The sequence below is a fragment of the Brachyistius frenatus genome, unplaced genomic scaffold, assembly GCF_029030835.1.
Source record: "Brachyistius frenatus isolate BFR_SWC_R1_liver_20210118 unplaced genomic scaffold, ASM2903083v1 Contig_19, whole genome shotgun sequence".
NCBI lineage: Eukaryota > Metazoa > Chordata > Actinopteri > Embiotocidae > Brachyistius > Brachyistius frenatus.
Window position 1 is genome coordinate 2,613,836 of NW_027210618.1, and position 10,676 is coordinate 2,624,511.

At 41.0% G+C, this 10,676-nt stretch overlaps 1 long non-coding RNA gene across 1 annotated transcript; it reads left to right on the plus strand.

The window, feature by feature from the left end:
- The first annotated feature begins 2,180 nt into the window (after positions 1-2,180).
- Positions 2,181-9,565, plus strand: LOC138619077 (uncharacterized). Its single transcript, XR_011310782.1, has 2 exons — positions 2,181-4,008; positions 6,133-9,565. It is a non-coding gene; the product is annotated as an uncharacterized lncRNA (long non-coding RNA).
- The last annotated feature ends 1,111 nt before the right edge of the window (positions 9,566-10,676 follow it).

Here is a 10,676-nt window from a genome sequence, read left to right on the forward strand (position 1 = left end):
ATCCAAAGTGATGCAAAAATCAATGTGCCAAGAGTAAGAAAAGGCCCCTAAAAAGCAACTTGTTGCCAGGTTTTGCAGAGCTGCTGTGCAGCTAGTTGGAGGCAGAGGGTTAAAATCCAGCTAGTAGTGAGTGAAAAAAAAGAAAAAGAAGCTCCGTCTATGGAAGGGCGGGCTGTGGGGAGGCCCTGACTGTAGAAATAGCAGCAGACTTTTTTCTTTTTTTTTTCCCCTTGCAGAGCTTAAGTCTCCCCCTTGCTTGTGGCTGGAGCAGAAAGAGGGGAGCAACAGAAACAGAGAGAGAAAAAGAAGAGAGAGAGAGAGAGAGAGAGAGAGAGAGAGAGAGAGAGAGAGAGAGAGAGACAGAGAGGACTAGAGGACAAGAGGAGGAGACAGTGAAGGGGAGAAAAGCTCCGCTGATGATGAAATAGGAGGTGTAGCGGAGCAAGCCAACCAGTCACTTTTTCATCACATGTCCAACACCGCAAGGAACTGTATTTGCACTGGGGACGGATGAGGAGGAGGATGAGGAGGAGGAGGAGGCAGGAGGGAGGAGGAGGAAGGAAGGGAGGGAGCAGAAGATGGGTGGGAGACAGAGACACAGAAAGAAAGAGAGAGAGAGAGAGAGAGAGAGAGAGAGAGAGAGAGAGTGGGAGGGTGGAAAGCACTAAATGTGGGAGGGGTGGAGGAAGAAGAATGACACAGAAATCTACTCCTCCAGCAGTGCGCAGACTCAGTGCTCATGCTCACACACCATACTGGGATACACTGTACAGTACCTCAGCAACTACATCAACTAGTCAAAAGAAAAGCAGGGGGGGGGGAGAGACACAGTCATTCAGAGTGGACTGTCCTGCTGGAGGATCCTTGAAATATGCAACACTTCTGAGAGAGCTCGTTGAATTATTAACCTCAACTCCCACTGTAGTGGAGCTCTTGTCACTTCCACAGACTTTGGGAGCACACCATGAAAAAGGAGCACACACTCTCCAAGTGCATGCCACAATGACTAGTGTGAACACACAGACCAGAAGCTTACACACTGATGCATTGCAGGGAAAAGGGGAAGTGTGGAGAGTGTTAATTTCAGTAACATGTGGCAAAGAAACACACGGCTACAAGACCCTCCTCCTCGCCCCAGCTCTGTAGCAAATAGAGCCTAATGCTGGAGCTGAACGCTTGCAGCTATTTTGGCACAAAGTCAAAAGGCTGATAAGCATTTTTGGGTGAGACTGGGCTGCTTTTCCTCGAGGTAAAACAGCTGCCACTTGCCCCGGTATTCAACATTCAACAGTTACCCCCTCCCATCTCCCTGAGATGCTGATTTGTCCTGTTTAAAAGGGAACAGAAAAAAGAAAACATGACAGTCTACACACTTTATTTGATCAAGTTCAAGCACTGATTTACTGGAAGAGTAGGTGAGCCAAAGAGAGAACTAGAGGAGGAGACCGGAGCAGCCGGGTTTCCACCATCTTAGATTGTATTGATTATTCTTTGCTCTCACACACACTAGCTCTCTTTCTCTCCCGGTCTGTCCCTCCCTCCCTCTGTCTGTCTGTTCTGCCACCTTCTCTACTCTGAGATCAGCATTTGGCTTTTTCCATTTGTGGCAGATTACTGTAACGCTATTGTACAACAACTTCCTGCCTCTTTTGGCTCTGGTTCTAAAAACTGCGAGGGCAGAGCTCTCATGGCTTTAACTTTTTCCCCTTGGCCTTGAACTACAGGAGCTCTATCAAGAAAGAAAAGGAGGAAGGGGATATGTAAAGAGTATTTGTTACTGAGGAACTATTTTGATTTCATTTCTGCTTTTAAAAAAAACTGCTGAAAATGAAAGAGGGGACTACAAGCCTAGCAGAGACAATGACAGAAAAAAAAGGTGGGGGTTCAACTTTACTTACTTTTCCTCTGTAAAAACTTTTTTGTTTGCTTTGGAGGGCACTGCATTATTAATGGGGGCTCCAGCTCATGCAGATTTGTCTAACATGGCTGCTACTGCTTCGGGCTGCACAGTTTTGTGAGGGCTGCTTTCATAGCACAGCCACCACCCAGTTGCTCTCCGGCTCTCTTGCCCACTACAGCAGCAGACCAGACTCTCCACAAAAACTCCTCTTCCCCAAACTCCTGTTTGCTCCACAGGTTTCAGTAAAAAAAAAAAAAAAAACACAGGTGGCTAAAGACGGAGAAGGGAGAAATGCTCCAATTATTTGTACAAACAGAGCGTGCGGAGAAGAGTGGAGTGCAGTTTATTTGTTCTCTTTCCCGAAATGAGATAGAAATGAGAGCTCAGTGCAGGCGTCTACACTGGCACTGGCACGAGCTATAGATCCCAGCAGAAGGAGTGCAGTTATACGTCACATCTCGCCATGCGTTTTAACCAATTGAGAAATCCATGACTTCATTATGGATAAAGCTGTCATGTGTATATGTTAAGTGACCTTATTTGGGAATAACTTTGGGATAATTAAAAAAGAATATACTTTAACGCCGAGGATTAAACACAGTCGATTTAGACAAGCATGCTTTGTGAATTCGCGCTTTGTGTGCATACTGTACTTTGCATGCCATGAAGTTCATTTGAGGATACCGTTTTGGGGTCTGCTGCCAGCTCTTACCACTGTGCCTCTACGTTGTTCCTCTGTTGTGTTTACCACGTCTTAATTTTACACTCATAATTTGTCTTGTTTTAGAGACAAGTGCAGACTTTTTAAAGAAACTAAACACGTCACTTTTCAAAAGCAATACATTTGATGACGTTGATGTTGCTTCTTTGCTTCTCTGGCATTTTTACTTTTTCTCACTCCTACGAATATTTCTTTTCAGATTAAATTCTTGGAATCTAATCAATGACACGAAAACATGACTTCTCTTTCATTAACATGCTTAGATGAAATAGGTCGAGGCAATTAGCAGCTTTTCTTCGGAGTACATTGCTGCGACATCTGTGTGATACAGAATCAGTCAATCAGGACAATTGATAATGCGATGTGGAACAAAATGGCAGACGGCGCCATGTTAGAGTGTGCTCGACATCATTTGACTAAGGAAACAAAAACTAAAATAAATTATAGACTGCAAATCTTTTTGTGGATTTAATAAAAAGCATCAGATGACTTCTTGAATTTGTAAAATTTAGTGTTCTAAAAAACACATGAAAAGCATATTAAGAATATTACACAGTGGAATAAATATGTTTTCAAATTGTTAAGATACATAAATTAAACAGTAATATAAATGTTGCATATATGTTTCCTCTCTGATTTCTGTAAAAAAAAAAAAAACTAATTTAATTCGTTATCCCCAAATTATTTTGCAGATATCATAAAATATTGATTTTGCTTCTGAACTAAGAGTAGCTGCGCTGTGGTCTTTTGCAGTCAGGAGAACACACTGAACACACATTTCAATGTTCCAAAAGATATTTGTTGGTTGTGGGTAAACACTATGTATTCCAGAAAGTTCAGATAAGTGAAGAGGAAGAGGACATATTATAAAGACCCTGTTTTTCTACAGTTTTCTTTCTGGTGCTTCAGGAAACAATGAGGAGTAATATGGACTTGCAGCAGGCAGGAGATCCACAAAGACAAACAATATTTGCACTGAGGCATTTGCAAACATCAAGGAGGAATTAGGAAGTTTGAGTGGGGAAGTACGAGAGGGGGTGGCTGTTTGCTTGGTTAGCAACCACGACTACATCAACATTTAGACATGATATGTAGCGCATAAAACACAGATATTCTAATGGACTTATTCAAGGGGATGAAAGCCAACCACAAAAGTCTCCCTTCAACATGAGGGAAGACTTTATACTCTCCAGGAGCAGGAGTGGAGTCTATGAGGTGGTCTTGCTTAAGCCCTGCACGTGTCTAAACAACTTCTCTATTACACCCGAGACCTTTGAGGGCACTCCCCATCGAGCAGGGAACAAAGGCCATGACCCCAAGGTCAAAAGCGTAACATGGGAGGCCAAGCGGGCCCATTGAATGTTCCACTGCTGTTTGCTTTAAGAAGGTAAAGATTACTAACACATTAACTAATGCCGATTAGGGGGTTATCCCTCATGGGAGTGAGGTCCCAGGGCAGCACATCACAGCTTATTAACACAACCTGACCTTTGACCCCACCAGTCACCTTAGGCAGCCAACTGTGACCACCACTTTCTCCCCGCTGTCTGACACACGCACACACGCACATGGACACACGCAGACACACGCACACACGCACACACACACACACACACACACACACACACACACACACACACACACACACACACACACGCACACAGACAAGGACTGAAGAGGATCACTGCAAGGTGCAGCACAGCTTGAGCAGAATTATCGCTGCTGTCTGGACAAACATGAATAAATGATTCAACACAGGAACTGCACAGTATTTGCAGTGGTAATGCACTCCTGGTGAAAAATGAAGGATGTTTGACTTACAATAGCCGGCTGTGCATCATCTGTGTGTAACTATATTTCCAATATTATAACATCCCAATTAAAAACAATCAATGCAGTTGTTTTCAAAGGCGCAGACTTAAAAGAATGTGTTCTACTGCAGAAAATGGTTGCATGTGCAATGAAGTTCTCAGCACAAAATGGTGGACATGAGACATGCGCAGCAGTGATGCTCCACTTTTATCATAATGGTGATGTCCCGGATATTAAAAAGCTAGAAAAGGAGTTATTTCTTCACAAACTCATTCTGCCATGCTATTCAAACATTACTTTTGCATCAGCAGAGAGGTCAAAGCAAACTGTCGTGCAGAGCTTACTTAACCCTACGTGTCCACAAAGATAATAACTTACAATAACATATAATTGACAAGTCAACATTATTGCTTGCGATTAGAACATTTGGAGCTCTCCCTGAAATTAAACAAACATGGCAATATAATTTTAATGGTAATACAGAGAATGTCAGATATTTATCCAGGAGTGTGTTCCTAAGGACCAAGTTCAAGTTTAAGTTTCTCCTCAAGTTATGTTCACATGTAAAACTTAAAGCTGGGCACTGATTTAAAAATATATAATTTAATTGTCATTGAATGCATTCTGTGCATTTGCTTACAAAATATCTATAGATTAGTTTTTGCCTATTTAATAAACTGTATTTTATTTTGAATTTATTGTTGGGTTAATAAGCTATGAAAGGCTTCTGGCTGGTTTTTTTCAATAAGCGGTGCCCCATAAAACCAACAAACAAACAAAAAGCGAAATAATAATTTAAGAATTCATTATCTAAATGAGGAATATTTAAATTTAATTAAAAAAAATGTGTAAATACACATCTAATTTATTTATTTATGGTAGCTTTATTATAAGGTGTGAGAGTGAACTTATCAAAAAACAAAAATGTCAACGACACTGAATTTGTTTTAGAAATATTCAATAATGTGTGAAATGTATTGGAGTAATGTTTTTTGTTTCAGCAAAAAATGTTACTTACATTGTAGTACATTTACAGCTTTCTTAAAAAAAAAAATCACTTGAAGCTATATTTTGTCTGCTCAGTAATACTGAATAACCCTTTAATAAGAATTGTGCAAAACTGCAGCACAAAAGGAAGTATAAACTGAACTTTACTGAAGTTGTTACTAAAGAAGGGAGATTTCAGTCACAGAAAACTTTAATTTCTGAATATAAACTTCTGACTAAAATTAAATAAAACTATATGCATTCTGACTTGGATTTTAATTAACACATTTTGTTACGCGTCTATAAATCTAATATTTGTTCAAACCTTTGGTTGAACATTGTTTTATAAACGTGGCATATTTAAAAGTGACTTCATTACTTATAAATAGAATCATTATTGTATTTATTATATTTTATGTTATTTAGTTCAATCAGCTTTGCTTGAAATGTTCTCCTGGTGTCAAATCGCAAAGGAGAGCACTGATTTTTATTTTTTTTACATGTGCCAGACATTTCGTCAGTTTTGATCTTTTTTGTTCAACAAATCAAAAATAAGAGAAAAATGTCTTGATTTATTTTAAATCATTATAAAGATGTATTCTAAAGAAACATAATTTGAGGCTGCATCGATGAATCAAATCATCTGAACAAGAAAACAGGAATGAAGACTTCTGTAAAAGCAGGATTTAACTCACCTTGCTGTTTCTCACAGGATTGTGGAAGAAGAAGAGGAGGAACAGAGACACAGCGAGAAAAAGAGCAAGGGAGAGCTTCTCCTGGGAACAAGCTGGAAATTATGGACCTATTCGATATCAGACCTCAGAGTGGACAACCTATCCTAAGAGGGACGCGCCCTAACTGTAACTAACAACTACTTCTGGCAGCCCCTCAGCAGCCAGACATATCATCCTGGATCAGGGCCGCTTTCATATGGCAGCACTGAATGAGGGCAGTTTTGGCAACAAATGCACATCAAACTGCAGAATCAATAATAAGATGCATTAAACTTATGATGACAACGCATTTAAAGTAAATTAATGTTTTTTTTTTACGAGATAAAGACAGAGCTTTAGGCTATGATCCCTTCAAGATTTTGCTCATCAAACTTGTCAAACATGTTAAAGTGATATATAGTAGAGAAAAAGAAAAAGGCAATTTTGGGACTTTCATAATAAATAAAATTGATATTTTTTAAATTGAATATTATTAAACTATTTTAGTACTGTGATATTAAAAGACAAAAAGCAAACACTGGCACAAGATGTTACACTGATTTAACCTTACTGTCTGAAAATCTAAATTATCATTTGGGACTACATGACTAAACTGCATTATGGTAGAAACAAGTATAAATACAGTTTAATTAGCATATGACATGAGAAATCAAAAGTAAAATCATTATACGGAAAGTCCAAAGTTTTAGGAGAGCATTTATCAATTGTAATGTTATTATGACCATCACATGAGACTTTTTAATGTAGTAAATAATTTAATTTCAGACATGTATTTGGATTATCTGGTGTAGCTAAACTGCACTGTGAAAATGCTGATTCTGATCAGCACCAAGTTAACTGAGGTTCCGGGACAAATTCTCAAAAGTCAATGACACGTAATAATAAAGAAAGTAAATTCTCCTTTTCTGCCCACTTGACTAGCTCTGTCGAGCCTCTACATACCTGACATCTCCCTTTGCAGTTTTCCCCTGAGGGCTGCTAATACTTACTTTAAACAGCCCTGGCCATTTTGTTTTATTCCTCCTCATCACTAAGCCAGGAGCACACAGCCCTGGCATTTTAGGGGCCACGTCACAACGCCTGTGTCTGTGCCGCAGGGCTGCAAGGAGTCCAACAGCCCAGCCATACGCACTCAGCAGTTCACCACCTCAACCAATACTTTATGTGTGCCGTTTTGTTATCTTACACACACTCTCGGCAAAACAAGCACCAAATACACTTTATGCATTTCATAACCAGGTTCTCCGCATTGGTGCCTTCTCCAACAGAGCCACAGAGGGTTCAGCCCCCAAAATCACTTCACAGCACTTTCTTTCTTCTGATTACCAAAGTTAGCTCAGTCAAAAACTAGCTCCACTCAAACACAGTCAGACAGGAAATATTCTAGATACTCATCCAAGTCCCAATTCAGCAATAGTATTTGAGCTTGATAATTGCTCCTAACTTTGTGCAGAGTAAAAACAAATAGGTGGCATCCCTTAAAAGGGGACAAAAACCTGATACTGACTTGAGAGTAGCATGAATAAAAACACTGATTAGGTCAATTCCACTTTGGCAGACGCACTATAATTGATGTGCATGATGTTATTAACAGGAGGATATTTATCCAGTGGGAGAAAAGCAGCGCTTCACAGGACAGCTGCATAAACAAAGGTTGTAACTTCATGGGCTATTTCTGCAAATTTAGAGGCTCATTCAATTCCCGTAAAACAGGGGTTTTATAAAGAGCAAAATAATATGTGATGAAGAAATGCTTCACTTTTGAAAATAACAAAAACCAAACAGATCTTGTGCTCAGACTATGCATGTCGAAAACTGTACATTGCACAGGCATTTTTATTTTTGTGTTTATTACTTGTAATTGTGTGGTTGTCCATAATTTAGAAAATGTTGGCACTATAACTAATGGTCTCTAACTATTGTAAAGGGACGCTGGTGTAAATATGACCCCATATGGTGGAGTACATAAGGATTGTTTCCTATGTTTTAAGATAATAGCCGTCCTGTGTCTTTAACTGGACAAATTTGTTCATGCATGTACACTGACTGCTACTCTGTATTGTCTTTGTGCCCATCAGAGGAGCAAGTAGAGGCAGTAAGCTTGGTCATCTGAGGACATGCACATTGTGTCAAGGGGTTATTTTCTTAAAACCTGAATCTTTGGGCGTGCACAGATGTTCTTTGTGTAATTCTGTGTGAGGACAACTGCTTGGTTTGTGTGTTTCATACAGAGGTCTGTATAAAGTACAGAGTACATTAAAGTATGCTATATTCTAGTGTTAGGTACTGGGATAATATACAGCAAATGAATGTGCAGTTTAAATGATCTAAATCACTTGTTTTATTTCTGTTTTGCCTGGAAATTCTTTACATGGTCTGTGTTTTAATATAAAGCCGTTTGATTTGTGTGATAAAAAGGAATGTTTATGTCATCATAATCATAATGTCTCATGATATTTCACTACTTTTGTGGGAACAAGCAACCATACTCCTCATGATTATGGCCACAGACACTTCAGAGGGCAAACAGTACAGTTTACTGGTGCTAAATTATGACAATACTGCTCTGTGATTCAGGGAACCTCTATGTAAATTATACACACACTGCTTATACTAAACCGTTCTGACACTGATGGTGTGTAATATTCCCAGATCCACCCATCACCGTCACCATCATCAGCCTGAAGGTGTCGACAGCATGCGGGAAACTGCGGTGTGACGGTCCCTGACCTCTCACACAAGCTCACTGAGAGGCAGAGGGTCATGTAGAGGACATGGCGGTGGAGGGAGAAGTCAATCTTATCCTTCCGTTCCGCCACAGGCCTGTGTGCAGCGACAGCAAGATGAGCTAGAGGGCTTTCCAAAATCCACACTCGTTTGGCCGGGAGCAAGGCATCAGGGCCGTGTGTGTTTCAAAGGAAACGCTGAGGAAAGCGTTTTTTGTGGCAGCACCCGTGCACTTGACAGTGTGTATTAGCCCGCCTCTGTGTCTTTGCTCTGTCCCCACCCTGACTCAATATCCCTCAACACCAATATCTGTCATCTTTAGTAGCCAAAATGGCTTGCAGCCCACTTGTCTCACAATGGTGGAGAACTGTACCTTTTCTCATGTACATCTCACGTGTACAGTCAATTTTTGGTCATTATCTCTACACATTACAAATACCTCTGGCTCTGCTGAGCAGTGTGGGGCTGAGGGGTTAAAAGGCACAAGGCAGTGAAATGAGTGGAAGAGAAAAGCCTGGGCTCTGGGACTGCTGTCAATTGAGCCTGTGCCTCTGTAATATGGGGAGTGGGGGAGTGGTGGTGATAACCTGGCATGGAACCAACCACTAATGCCCCTTAAATGTCAGAGACTGCAGAAAGGAAGGGAGACAGCAAAAAAAAAAAAAAAAAAAAAAAAAAATGGGAGCACATTCATATTTCAGCATGGCAGATGCTATAATGCCTTGATGGCTCTCAGGGAGGGCACACAAGGACCCAGGAAGAGAGAAGAAGGCAGACATGATGAAGGAGGAAATGAAAAAGAGAAAAAGGGATTTTTCAGCAGCAGCTCCATCTGATAGTTGTCTCTATTGGACAAAGTTTGGAGTAGATCTCTCTCTCTCTCTCTCTCTTTGCAGACGAAAATCTGGGGGGTGGGGTCGGGGGACAGGGTTGAGTCTGGTATTGGGGGTGGGGTTGGATTGCTGGAGAGTGATCTTTTTTTTCCAGCGGGGTGAAAGGCGGACGGTCATGTGTGCAGAGCTCATGACAAAAGGCCCTTTTATGTGCAGCGTATGCAGATAGAGGAGGCTCCTTTGTGCACAGATGGAGATCCCATGCCTGGGTCTGCCTGCGGCGGAGAGGGAAGGGAGGGCGGAGAGGAGAGAAGAGTGTTGGTGAAGGGAAGGGAGGGGAGGGGAGGGAGGGAAGGAGGGGTGTCTCTGGCACTGAGTGCCATCACTGTGTCTGGTGGGGGATGGGACACGGAAAAGGAGAACCAAGCCGCCCTGGTCCTGCCAGGTTCCTACATTAGGGAGGAGGGGCTACAAGCCTTGCTAAGAGGATACAGAGACTGGTAACCCAATTGTGGAATCACAGAGAGAGAGTCCTCTAATGGCCTAACAAGTGGATAAGGGTCAAATATTATTTTCAAATAATCTCCAGAGTTTGTTTCAACCACCTTGGGGAAACACAGTTTGGTGCCAGAGAGTTTCGACAAGCACAGGAAAGCATGTAAAACTTATCTGATACTAACTAAAGATTATAGGCTAAGAAAAGCTTAACCTACTTTCTTAATGCCAACTATCACATGGTCCTAACAAGTTAAACACACAAACATAAACAGCACTTAACAACAGTTGTACTTTTGACTTAACAGGAGCCAGCTATTGAATGATCAAGGTAAAAAAAAAAACATCCAAGTTCAACTTCATCCAAGTTCAACTTCATCCAAGTTCAACTTCAAGTTCATTCCTGCACAGTGACTCCACACCATTATCTCAGTGCTGCTGCTCGGACCCCCTGTAATCCATCAATC